Raw genomic sequence first — 14,268 nt, 5'->3', positions numbered from 1 at the left:
AGTTTGTTGGCTCTGATCCAGAGAACCCGTTATTTAGGATGATATCCCTCCCTCTCTCCCACTCTTTCTTTGGCTCACTCTTCCCAATCAGCAGGCAGGCATTTGAGAGCTGGAGTACTTTAACACATAGTAAAAATCCTGAACAGTCCCAAACTCTGGCTGCAGGCTCCTGCTCACGGATTGGGATAACAGCAGTGCTATCTGCTGGTCACAAAGGGCACTACCATCTATTTACACTCTCGAGAGTGAGAGAGACGGGAGCGGGAAGAGGAATGACGTCACTGAACAACATTTAAAGTCATCATTACCGGCACTGAAGCCTTCCTGTCAGGAAGTCAGACTCTCAGAATGCGTAACTCGGAATCGGAAGTAAGAAGTTTATTCAACTCAAGTTTAAAACCAATGATGTCATCTCATGCGTTCATCAGATGGGTCACTCAATGTGACATTAACGTTTAGTGGATGCCTTTAGGTACCTATTCCCGATCCATATCCCCATACTGCTTAGTGGAATCGAAACTGAAGCCCTTCCGTCACAGGTCACATTCTTCGAACTAAAACCCTTGGGTGCAGAGGCTCAGTGTTTCGTCTCAACCGAATATGTAACCCAGCTACAGCTATTGTTCAAAATCGCTGGACCGATAAGGAGCCTTTGCCTTCGTCACCACTAACAAAACAACATCTTTGCATCTCCTCGTTTGAGACGAACATACGCAACGGAGGTGACTGCGAGCAGGCAGGGATGAGAGATAAGGGAAATGTTTGGGGTGCATCTCCCGAACCCTCATTTAGCTTTTCAGGCCTCGGAGCAGGGGGATAGTGTGCCGGATCTATTGATCACAACCCAGTGGAGCAGTAATCCCAGAAACTAGATTGATTCCGACTGGTGTTTCGGCCTCACTGCACTGCCCAATCCTCCCTGGATGACCCCGCCTCTATTTGCACCCAATCCCTCGTTCCCTCCCTTCCGCTGCTCATAAAGCATTGATATGCATGACGGCAAAGAGGCCCCATGAAGGAGGGTGACATGGAGGATTGGGGCAGTGGGAGTTGGGGGTGTTAAGTGTGTGTACACTGTAACAGGAAGAAGCAGGTCAGGTGACAGGCGTCTTGACACAAGACCGGCCTTTGGCTGAGTCGCCCTCCCTTTTCCTACTTGATCAAGCCCTTTTGCTTTTAGCGCGAGTCCATGTTCTGCCACCTGCTCACTAATGGATTTTCATTTCCATCCATCCATTTTCGATAATGCTTGTTATCATTTAAGTCGTGGTGAGCTGGGGCGTATCACAGCTAACTTGGGGTCGGCCAATCCCACTTGTATTCACAGACAATTTAGAGTTTCAGTTAAGGAAACATTTTGGGAATGTGGAAGGAAGAACGGGTTGGATTTGAACCCCGTGGCAAAAATTCTCATTCTGTATACGGCATGCAACCGATTTAATGATGTTACCAAAGCACAAGCCAAATAAGTTGGAAGATCCTAAACCTGAGAATTTATTTCATTTGACTTTGTGAGCTTTCCAACTTGAAAAGCTATACGTCCACGTTTATGTGCGGGTCATGCTGATTGACTCGGGCTTACCATCACACATCCCACAAGTCTTTCAAGCTCTCTGTGAAGGGTTCACGGGCCACTTTACTGAGACCTTGACAGCTGCGTAGGGATCTGTACCATCTCCACTTTTCACCCTGGCCTTGGCCTGTGCCAAGATGGAGTCTGGCTCCAAGCTGAGCTGTGCCACACACAAACAGAGAGGGCACCACCTCGGGGAACTCACAGTGAAGGGTAGAAAAGGCAGACAAAAGACATAGTAAGTTGTCAAACAATATTGTTATTTGCATAAAGAGGCAGATGTTCAGCACAGGTGGGTCACAGAAGCTGTTTGGACCCGAGACAAGCATGTACTTAAGAGAGAGACATTACATGTTGACCTTGTCAGAAGATGTTCCAAAACTATCACATAGAACGTTGCGTGTTATTAAAATGTACAATCTCAATGACAATGGCCAGTGGGAAAAAGGCTTTTTAAATCAGTTAAAGCATTCCAAAGACGTAAGTCACATGCTGAAGTTGATGGTCCCATATGCTTCCATGTTGGCAACTTGGTATCTGGATGTAATATTGTACGATTAAAATGTAATATGTGATGACATCGTTGAATCATAAAAACCTGTTTGGCAGTTGAGGGAAATTTTTAAGAGGGTCCATTGCCCCCCCCACCCCACCCTCTCACCATAACTTCACTTTAAACCATCATAACCCACCTTGATTCCCAACGTAACCGTTTCTTGACATCAAAGTAATGTCGTAGTAAAACCGAATGTCTACCACAGGACATTAAATCTGCATTTAAAGGAATGGTTAATCCAGATTTCCTTCCGACACGACTTATTTCAGACCTCATTGTGCAGCTGACAGGCAGCTGTGTCCTCAGACGCATGCTCAAGTTTGTTTTAGGAGCTCATAATATTGTCAGCAAAAATGACATACTAAACCCCTTCAAATATTTTCCGTTCTTCCTGCTCATGTACAGTATTGCCGTTCTTATATGGCGCTCTCTATTTCACAAGCCGCTCTCAAAATCAGTTTGCTCTCTGGCTATTGCGGCCACATTCGGACGGGACGTTTTTGTTATTAGGGGAATTCCTAAGGTGTTTTTTTTTCTCTTGCTTTAGACCAGTGGTGGGCAATGGGTTCTAAAATTTGACAGAGGGGCCAGACCAGGAGCAGATGGATGGAGTGTTTTGGAAACCTCACCTCATCGGAGAAAAAAAAAAATAATAATAATTTTAAATGAAAGTGAACAAAAACATTACAACAATTTGTATGTCTTTGAAAAAAAACACAGTATTTAGAAAATAAAACATTAACTAGATTTATTCATTACATTTTTTTCAAGTTCAGCGGGCCGGATTAAAACGTTTAACGGGCCACGTGTGGCCCCCGGGCCGTAGTTTGCCCACACCTGCTTTTAGATAGTCAGCTTGTGCCCTAAAACTGCCACCAACCGATATAATAGTGCAGGAAAGGATGTTGCAAGTGAAAAAATGATTCAGAAAGTAGTTTGTTCCTGCTGCTCTGACTGCATTATTTTTAAAAGGGAACTCAATCCAAAATAGTTCTTATAGTATATATATTCTATGTACCTTCACTATTGTATATATGTTTTTTTTAATTAATATTACATTTAGATAAGTCAAGGAGTAAAATCCACCCATTTTTAGCCATCTCAGGGGGCGGCCATTTTATCACTTCTGTCAACTGAAAATGACTTCACAGTTGCTCAGGTAACGACCAATCATGACACAGATTCAGAAAATAAGTGAGCCGTGATTGGTCTTTACCCGAGCCCAGAGCAACTGAGATGTCATTTTCAGTCAACAGAAGTGACAAAATGGCCGCCCCCTAAGATGTCTAAAAGCGGGTGAATTTTGCCACTTAACTCATATTCCATGAACACCATATTAATCTGAATGCCTTGTTTGGTGAGTGCAGCTTTTATTGCAGTCATTTTTGGGGTTGACTTCCCCTTTATAGTGTGAGGTTATTATTTTGTATTTTACTATCTCAGTATGACCCTGGTATATTTATTTTCCCCTTCAAAGTTTTGCCCCCTGAATAATTTGTGCCATCCTCCTGCAGGGGTGGGTTTTTTTTCTTCCCAAAATATAAAAGGGTAAAGATAAGCAATTTTTACTGGTTTCTTCTGGACTGTGATTGACTGGCGACCAGTTCAGTGTGTACCCTGCCTATCACTCAAAGTCAGCCTTTCACTAAGGTAAAAAGTAAAACCCAATAATATGATAAATTATAAGTTGATCATACTATTTTATCATCACCTTTTTCCGCTTATGAAACCCTATGAAGTGATTGTTTTTTATGTTTGTTGACCCGCTCTAAAAGCAACAAATACTATAACTGCAGGCATGAAAAGTGACAATGCCTGATAAAGCAGTTGTCGGTTCCTCCAAAATATTTGCAAATCAAGGCATCCTCGAGTTGACGGCATCTCCCGAGAGTGGCTGACTGGCCGCTAAATGTGTTAACGGGCTCCCACAAAGGCAAAAGAGCACTTTTACATTTCTTCAACACAATAGCTGCCTCTCGCCTCTTTTCCTTGACAAAACACTCCACAGATGGAGCAGCAACAGTTTGGCAATTACATGCCGGGTGTGGAAGATGCCACTCGCTCTCCATAACAATGTATTCCACAGATGCATGCTTTCTTTTTATTTAATTTTTTTTAAAAGTGTTAACTTATTGGAGGAATGGGCAATCTGCTGCGTTTGCATGGGGTTAATCTTAACCAAACTTAACTCCCCTGTGGGCAAAAACATTATATATGGTTTGATATACAAATGAAATCCCACACAAACGGGGATTGTTGCGGAAACATAAAAAGGAAATATTGCTGGTGTGGTAATTTATTTAAAGGCTGCATGAATTTAAAAAGATGTTTTTTTTTTTGTTTTTTTTGAATATACACGCTTTTTAATCCGGTCTCAGTGGACTTAATATTTCTTATTTTCTCTCTCCCACCTCATATTCCCAAAGCAGTGTGTCTGCTCTTGCATCTGTAATGACAACATTACCTCACTGGCTGACTGCCTCTGTGAAGTGTGTGTTCAGGTGTGTGTGTGTGTGCTGCCCTATGCGGTGTGGGGACTTAGCAGCACACTGGGTTTGAATGGGAATCCACGCCACCGCTCTGCCAGTTCTTATCTCATCCCAGGCAGGATAGTGGCATCATGCCGGTGGCTTATTAGGAAAGCAGGGAATGTATCCCAAATTCAATACACACCCCCTCTCCTACCCCACCCCACACATCGGCTTGTGGCAAGGCCCTTGAGGAGAATATGCGCACAGAAAGCTGTATTATTATTATTTTTTGGTACCGCACGTGTGTTAATGATTCAAAAAGACATTTTAAGTCAGCGGCTGGAGCAATTTGTTGCTCTTAAAGTGCTCAAACTATTGTAATAATGATAACATTGTTTTTATATTGCGTTCTCTGACAGAGCAGATGGCATTCGATGTGATTTTGCCGGTAATACCGCCACCGCTTCTGGGCTGAAGTTAAGTATTATTTGGGAGGCTAAATGGGTGGATTCTGGACATGATGGTTGTTCCATTTGGCTTTCTTGTAATGCCATTATTGCAGAAGTGCGTACCTCGGCCATTACGCCTCAGCCGAGGGATAATCATGCCAGAAATAAAAGCCGGCACTTCCTTTAGATAGCGGCGTAGTACAGACCTTTAACAAAAACATAGGGCATTTACCTGCAATCAAACACAATCATCTAGTTCTTTTACCTTGTTCCACTTGTCAAGGTAATTTCACAGCTCCTTTGATCCAAAAACTGCTCTGCGTCACTTGGAGATGAACTGTGGCTCCCCCCCCCCCTCCGATCCTGCTATTACTAAACGTGTGATTCAAGGCACTTTTTAAAATTGCGTCAATAAGAAAGAGAAGTTACGCGTGAGCAGAATTAAAGGCCGGAATTGACTTCTTGTGTTTGTGGTTTTATTTTGGTAGATTGGGGCAGGCCGATAACAATATGCATTTCTAGCAGTGCTTTAAAGTGTGACGATGGCATTGATTTATAACCATGATGAAAGGTCAGTTCACCTTATTAAAGAACACATAGGTGCACAGCTGCATAGTATTGGATAACCATTAGAAGCCAATCTGTCCATTGCTGGTGAGACGGCATGAGGAATTAAGGTCTCAGTAAAAAAAAAAAATGCATACAAATCAGCTTCAAACGAGTTTGTTTGCTAAAAAAACATGCACTAGCAATAGTCGGTAAACTTTTCCAATTGACATTTCATTGCTCTTTATTTCCTGCTTTCCAATGCGAGCTACCTTCATGGAATTCAGTCAATCTGAATACTTTATTGATCCCTCGGGAGACTTATGTTGCAGAATAAGCGTTCAAGTCTTAGCAACTGTCTTAAAAACCTGCTCAAGTGAAGGACTTCAAAAACATGGACTGACTTCCTACAAGTGAGATTGTAGTCACGGTTGAAAAATAAATTAAAATGGTTTCATGTCTATACCTGAACGACTGAAATTTGACCGTAAGGCCAACTTACAAAGCTTAACTAATCAAAGAAATGTAACAAAGAAATCGCAGTATCACATTCTCTTTCCTGTGGTCCACATGCTGTAACTTGGGGGGGTCCTCATAATAATTAGTAATAAATTAATGGGTTATACCATTAAAAAGGTGCATTCAGACTTTTGGAGACTGGCCCACAAATAAAACATACATACATGTGAAATGTATTACTCGGCTTTGGTTCACTTTAAAGTTTAAAAAAACAATAAATCTGTTATCCCTGCAACTGCCAAAATCTGTAACATTGACGATGTCGCTCTTTGTTCACAGCACTGCGTTCTTAGTGGAAGCTTTGCATGTCACCGCTGGAGGATGGATAAATATTGAAGTGAATTCACATTGATTTGTCTCATTTCTATTAAACAGGTCATGAATATTTAGCTTGAAACATAAAAAAAAAACCACAATAATTCCCGTGGCATTTACAGTTTCACAGGGTTATATTCAATTGGCGTTAGGGTTGTGAGGGCCGTAAAATGCCATTGATGGTTTCAGTGATATGTGTTTGTTGGTATTACATTTTATTAATAACATTTATTTTTCCATTTTTAACTCTCGCGATATTAACAGAAGTTGCTGCTGACTGAATTTATCATACAACACAATACAACTTTATATATAGCATCACTGCAACAGGAAGGAACGGTCCTCAATTTTAAATAATTGCTTACTTAAAAAGTGTTTCCCAGCAGGGAAATCAAAGATAGACATTCAACAAATATCGTTGTGCCTCCTCCACCGAGTTTGTGTGTCAGCTGAAAGGGTCAGAGTTGCGTTTTTTGTAGCAACTCTTATCTCAACAAAGGATCAAAATGTTTTTTTTTTATTGAACAATATTTAGTTTGCTGCAAAGGGACTTGTCGTCAGTTCCTGGAAAAACAAAAATAACATATCTAGATGCAACAAACACAACTCCGAAAATTTATAACCCCGTAAATGGGATGCTCCAATATTGTCTGGACTAGACAAAACCCAAACTCAAAACTCTAACCATAACATGGTTTGCCAACCGGTCCACAACTGACAAATCCCTGAACCAAACATTTTAAGTCATGGCCTGTTGCTGAACCGTAATCTAGATATGAAATCCAACCCCTACCAAAAAAAAAAAAAATTACAATGTGTCTGGAACTGACAAAACATTAACTTAACCCAAACCTTAACCCATAACCTCAGTTAAGTTGAGTTGATTTGAGTTGAGAAGTCCCCCTCATAAACTGCAAGTGAGACATGTTAGTGTATTTCTCTGAAATAAAATATCACCCTTCGGGCTCTGGAAGTGACATATACAACAATTCACTCCCCATCGACCCATTCATCCATTTCTCTCCCCGTGTCGTTTGCAGTTATTTTGTCTGATTACATATTGTTTAAACTAAAGCCTCGAGGGTTGATTGTACATGCAGAACAGCATCTCCTCATCATTGGCTTGATTGTCTGAAGGTATTTGCATGTCTGTGGAACATTGTGAGGCCCATGTCTAATGAGGTGCATGGAGGCGGGGCTTCCCAGTGCTCCAATGGTGAGTAGATGGTTGAGTGGCACATTTATTTGACTGACTTTGGTGCAGCTAACACGGGTTCAGAGTGTGAGATTTGAAAGGTCGTCCGATAACTGAGTGGCAACCAGTCCAGGGTTTTTAGCCAGGCTCAGATGGAATTAGCTGCAGCAACCCATGATTATCGAGGTAGATAGAAAATGAACAGGCGCAGGAATTAATAAGTCAGTTTGTCGTCACTTTGTGCTATTTCATGGCAACAATCACAGTCATGGTTTCATCAAATAAAATGCAAAACATACTCAGAGTACATGCAGGAATAAACCAAAGCAAAAAAATCTGTGAATAAATTGCAGAAAAATTACCGCATTTTCCGGACAAAAAGGCGCATATAAGCACAGCGGAAACTATTTTTGAAAAAAAAACAAAACAAAACAAACAAAAAAAAAAAACGATATACAGACCATAAGCCGCAGTTTTCTATGTTGAAAAAAAATTGTTGTTTACGGCATGTACAGAACAATTTTGTACTGTCAATGCACATAAAGGTTCATAAACAGATTGTTAAAACAGTGCCTTTTAACACGGCAACAACTTTGCTAAATAAAACAGAACAGACCCAAGAGAAAAAAAAAATCGAGATTTATTTAGCGTATTTTCCTAACTATAGAGCGCCCTCTACCGGTGAAAGAAATATCCACAGAAAAGTTGCACCTTTGTATTAGCCGCATGGTTCAAAATCTAGGAAAAAAGTAGCGGCTTATAGTCTGAAAAATACGGAACATTTTGAGTGTGTGTAAACCTAGCACTATGTTACGCTACGAATAATGGTCCTACGACTACATGGTATGTAAACATGGCAGCCCTCCTCCCTCTGTGTGTAAAAGCTCCCACCTGTGCCGTCCTGACAGGTGCGAGTGAGAACAGACCATCATGAAGCAAAACCATCTGTACCCGTTGCTCCCCTTCAGAGCGTCGTCTGTGCCAACCGCTGCTGGGACGCGGCCCGCAGGGCCAAGGGATGGGAGAGTGGATGATGAGATGCGGGATTGGGGCGGCCGCCTGGAGCCGCTCGGGAAAGGGGAGCAAAAGAAGCGACAGCAGCAGCAGCAGCAGACACTGGAGGTGATCCAACAGGCGCTCTCATCCTCTCAACTGTTGCAAAAGGATTGGTGGTTAGCGGGATAATCCGGCGGCGTGGACGCTTCAGATAGCTGCCTCCACATGTGTGGAAGGAAGAGGAAAGAATAGTAGCAACAACAATGGAAGTCTTAAGCACTGATGGTGCTGAACACTGCCAAATTATGTAAACAAATGGAGCACATGGTCTTGTTTGGAATGTTTTGTGTGTGGGTGATGTTATTTTTGATTGACTAGTATTCTACCACATGGATATGCAGATCACCTTGGACCGTCATTTTATCGGCACAAACACCTCCATCTATTTATTTTTACTCCGTCTATTCCAGCAGATTACTCTTTTAAAGTGAGTATCTGTCTGCCAACTTCAAAATGAGCACCGATAGTATTTCTGTTCTGCTCATATAAAAAACCTTTTGAATGGACTGCTTGATTCAAATGAGCATTAGGGTAATTACAAAAATAAACCTGTGGTATTTTTATTATATATACTGTATATTGCGAGACAAAAAGTCATAAAACAAGACTGAAATTTGAATACTATGAACAAAACATCTTAATGTTATGATAAAAAAATAAACTTTATGAGCTAAATTCATATTTTGAGGGGAAAAAATATCACTAAATGACCACGAAAAATAATTGTAAATAATTTAAATGAATATGTTTTGTTACAAGAATATCACAAGTCGAACGATGGGATATAAATAGAGTTGTAATGTCACAATCTTAAGTGACTTCAAAGTCTAGATAGTAAAAGAAAAATTTGCAGAATTCAAAGAATAACATTTTATTAGAAAATGACAGCTTGCTAATATGAAATATGATGGCAATAATACTGCAAGAATGCATTTCTACATTTTTGTCAGAAAAGAGATCATGTTACTAAACTAAAACAGCAGTAATATTAACAGAGTACATTTGTAATATTAATGGCTGTTGTCAAAACTCTGACATCAGTAATCTCCTCCTAACGTTTTATCACTCTCTTTTCTCATGTAATCGCCGAGTTCAGGGGGGGGGGGGGGCAAACTTTTTGATTGGCGGGCCACAATGGGTTCTAAAATTTGATTTCCAGGAGCAGATGGATAGTGTTTTGGTAACCTCACCTCATTGGAGAAAAAAAGATATATTTAATTTTAAATGAAAGTAAATAAAAGCAAATCCAACAATATATATGTCTTCGAAAAACCACAGTATTTAGAAAATAAAACATTAACAAGGTTTATTCATTTAATATTTTTCAAGTTTGGCGGGCCGGATTCAAACATTTAATGGGCCGCATGTGGCCCCCGGGCCGTAGTTTGCTCAACACCTGGCCTAGTTCATTCTCATAATTCTGCAACTTTATTCTTGTGGTCCAAACACGCCTTACTGATGAAACCAGCAGGGACATAATCAACATAAAAATGCACATATTCAAGAGCTGTATGGACAAAGAAATAAACTGGCAATAACAAACATTTTAATTGAAAAGGGCTCATACCGATGAGTTGTGCCTGGCTCATTGGTTTTTCATCTCTTTTTTTTTTTTAATTCCCCATTCCCGGTCACAGAGTTAGTTTGAAGCCATTTCTGTTCAAGGGCACCACGAGATAATGCCCAACACCCTGTTTGCAGCAGATGGGAAAGATCCAGGGTGGCACCACTCCTGTTTCCACAGGGTCATCTCCGCCATTAGACCACCACCATCAGGTGACGACCGATGGGAGTGCTCCAGAAAGTGTTTAAGGAATGCAGGAAGGAGCCAAGACATGACAGCGAGCGCCAATGCTTCCAATCTGGAAGGTGTTGAGAAATTGCAGAGAAGAGCAAGTAAAGCAGTTTTTTTGCAATCAAGCAACATATTTTTAGGATTATTTATTTAAATTTACTTCATTTCTTGGTCATTCAAGTATTTAAATGAAGTGGGAAACTCAGTTTCAAATAAAATTTTAATGATAACGTTTGCAATTGTAATCACTATTTACTTAATATTAAAAGCAAATAAGTTAGACTGCAAATGACTTTTTCAGTTATGTTCAGCATGCGCTGAAAATTCCGAGGAATTTAAAACTGCTTCCAAAACATATAGTTGTTTATAGTTATAGTGTGCCTGTTGGTAAATAAAAGGGTGTATTTTACCTCTTTTATTTTATTATTTGTCGACTATTTGTTTTGTTTAGTGGGCAACTACTCCACCTGCTGCTCTGATCCCCTCCCGGCTTTTTATTTTATTTATTTATTTATTTTAATACAGTAATCTAACTGCTTAGCACCGGAGGGCTTAGATATCATTAACTGCTCTCTTCGCTGAGGTACATTTCCCCACATCAATTTAAACAGCTGTCATCCAAGCACTCTCGAAAAAGAATCATTTGGATGCAAGTACACTTGGATATGCATAAGTCTGTTTTTTACTCCCACCATGATACAGAAGCAGCACTCATCACATTTGTAAATAACCTCCACACAACACCAGCTGCAAAAAATGACCCTTGCTGCACCAGGTTATTTCTAAACTGGTTTGAAACTTTTATTTCCATGAGAGGTACTATGTCGTATGCCTATTCGGAATATTGCCTTCCACAAGAAGGACATAATAACTTGCGTCCCCCAAGGGTCAATTGTTCGCCCACTGTCATTCATTATTTGTGTGCTACCATTTTCTCGAGTCTTCCGCAAACGCAACATACTGTACACCAGGGGTGGGCAAACTTTTTGATTGTCGGGCCACAATGGGTTCTAAAATTTGACAGAGGGGCCAGACCAGGAGCAGATGGATGGAGTGTTTTGATCACCTCACCTCATCGGAGAGAAAAAATATATTTAATTTTTAATGACAGTGAACAAAAGTTTTTCAACAAAATGTATGTCGTTGAAAAACCACAGTATTTAGAAAATAAAACATTTATTCATTTAATTTTTTGCAAAGTTTGTTTCGTTTTAGGTTCAGTGAAGACTCTAAAAAGGGGTGAATACTAATTCATACTGTACCTGGTATATTATATTATATCGTCAGAGTGGTTAAATGTTTTTACTTGAAACATTTTGTTCACTGACATGATCTAAAAGACTTGAATCGTTGTCTTGGTATCTGTTGAGTGGCGCTTTCATATATCTTGTATGGCTCAGTTGCACATCCTCACAAAATATGTACATCCTAAATAGATATGCCAATTACACTAATGGGAAGCAGGAAGTGTGACCGCTTCAATTAGCAAGCCTTTCCCTGTTCCATTTGTCTGCAACACCTCACAGAGTTTGGTGATGAAACACCATAGCGTTTATATGTTTCATACCACGAGCTGGGAATTGTCTTTCTTTTTACTTGCAAGCGTTCGGATACAACAATGGATGGTTTTGCCAACAGAGTACCCAGTCCTGAATTATCAATTTAAATCACATACTATTTATATTCTTGACGATGGAGCGTCTGATAATCATGATAATGCGGGATTAATTGGACACTGCACCATATGAAGCAATACAGAGTGGTCACAGTCTGTCTCTCTCTCATATATCTCGTTTATATATCGAATACAGACCTTTCTGTTGAGTGTGCTTGTAATTGGACAGCAAAAGTATCTGGAAACTCTATAGTTGGACCCAATCTGTTCTGAGATGCTGATTGAACTGTCGTGTGTTCAGACTTTGAAAATGTTTCCCATAGGAAATATTATAAAAAGAATTAATAATAATAATAATACATTAATAATATTAATAAGACTGTTATAACAAATAAAAATAAATGATGTATAGAAGAAGTACAAGGTAACTTCTGTAAATAGTGCAATGGTTTAAAAAAAGAATAAAACAATGAATGGAGTGAAATATTACACTTACTCTAATATTACATTACAGTTTTGTTAATAAAATTTCAAATCATTAAGAAACTCACTAATAATAATAATAATAATAATACATTAATAAGACTGTTATAACAAATAAAAATAAATGATGTATAGAAGAAGTACAAGGTAACTGCTGTAAATAGTGCAATGGTTTAAAAAAAAGAATAAAACAATGAATGGAGTGAAATATTACACTTACTCTAATATTACAGTACAGTTTTGTATTCATTTATTAAAATTTCAAATCATTAAGAAACTCACAAGTAGCCATTTGCTGATTGAAGATTATTGATTACCCGGCCTGTGGTCACCAACATTGTATTTTCTTTTTGTTTTTGTTGGATATTTTTGGGCCAAATTCAGTTAAAACATCCTCGTGTTACGTATTATGATTTTATCACAAATAAAATGTGATCGATTATTTTCTCAGCCCAGGACAGAAGAAAATCCTGGCGCAGCACCTGTGTAGTTGGTACAATGTGGTGGCTGGTGACTCTTTTAAGAAATCTCCACAACTCAGCTGAACAATTCTTTGGTCACAAGACGTCACTAGAGCCCAAGCTTCCAATTTGCAATTGCACAAAAACATTTTGTGCACGTGTCTGTTATCAGACACTAAAAGATATTGTGATTATTGTGCGTGCCAACTGTTGGTCCACATTCCTCGAAACCACACACAAGTTATTCTCCCGCTTTGCTCTCCAGCTCCAATTTTTTTTTTTTTTTTTACGTGTTAGTTTCTCCACTATTTTAATTTGTGCAACCAAAACAATATATTTTCCCTTTCACTTTCAATGTAGAGTAGTCACTTTTTCTCTTCTTTTTTTATGAGCTTAGCTGGTTGTTTTATTTTGGAAGCCACATTTTTTGCCAATAAGAAAGAAGACCTGGCTGGCTGCCCATTCCCATTCTCCTCTTTCTTTGACTTGCCGGGGCTATTATGACTGTCACTCATGTTCCAACATAAAGGAGCTCATTTGAAAGGGCTCAATGCAAAACTCATATCTTACATGAAACAGTCTTGATTTATTTTCCCTCCGCTTTTCTTCCTAAATCTTCAAACACAACCCCCCCTCCCCCCTCCACGGCTGGAATCACGCCTTTCAACATCCAGTCAAAGCAATGGGGAAATGTACTGTGGACGGTTGCCATGGTCCTGCGGCACCTCTCTTCCACTGAGCCTTTTCCTTTTCCCTCCAGTCCATATCTGTCCACAGCAGGTGTCGAGTCAAGCGCAAAGATAGCTGTGATATTAAAAAAGAGGCAAAGTACTGGGAACTTTATTTACACTCTGCTCACATAACCGTTCTTCATCTTATTCCGGGCAAAGCCGGATGACACACTTTATTATCAGCCGCTGCTCCGTCTGTGTTTGTGGGTGCACATTACTCTTTTCTGCCGGGGAGATCGAAAGCTAGTGTTTTTCATCCCAAAATCTATCGGCTGCAAAATGTAAAAAAAAAAAAAGTATTTCTTTGAATGTCTTATTGATAGTCTGTGTGGGTGAATGATGCTGATGTGTCGCTTGTATCTCAATAAAACCAGTCCATTTCTTCGCCTATGCTTGTCATTTTTCTCTACCTTCTGGAGCCGACTAGCCTTCCCTTCTCAGGTATGACTGCGATGACAACACACAGTCTGCCCTCACAAGGAGGTGGCAAGCACTGCAGCAGT

This window comes from Idiotropiscis lumnitzeri, chromosome 1, assembly GCF_059441095.1.
Source record: "Idiotropiscis lumnitzeri isolate Australia: NSW breed Sydney's pygmy pipehorse chromosome 1, RoL_Ilum_1.0, whole genome shotgun sequence".
NCBI lineage: Eukaryota > Metazoa > Chordata > Actinopteri > Syngnathiformes > Syngnathidae > Idiotropiscis > Idiotropiscis lumnitzeri.
This window is presented reverse-complemented; position numbering follows the sequence as displayed.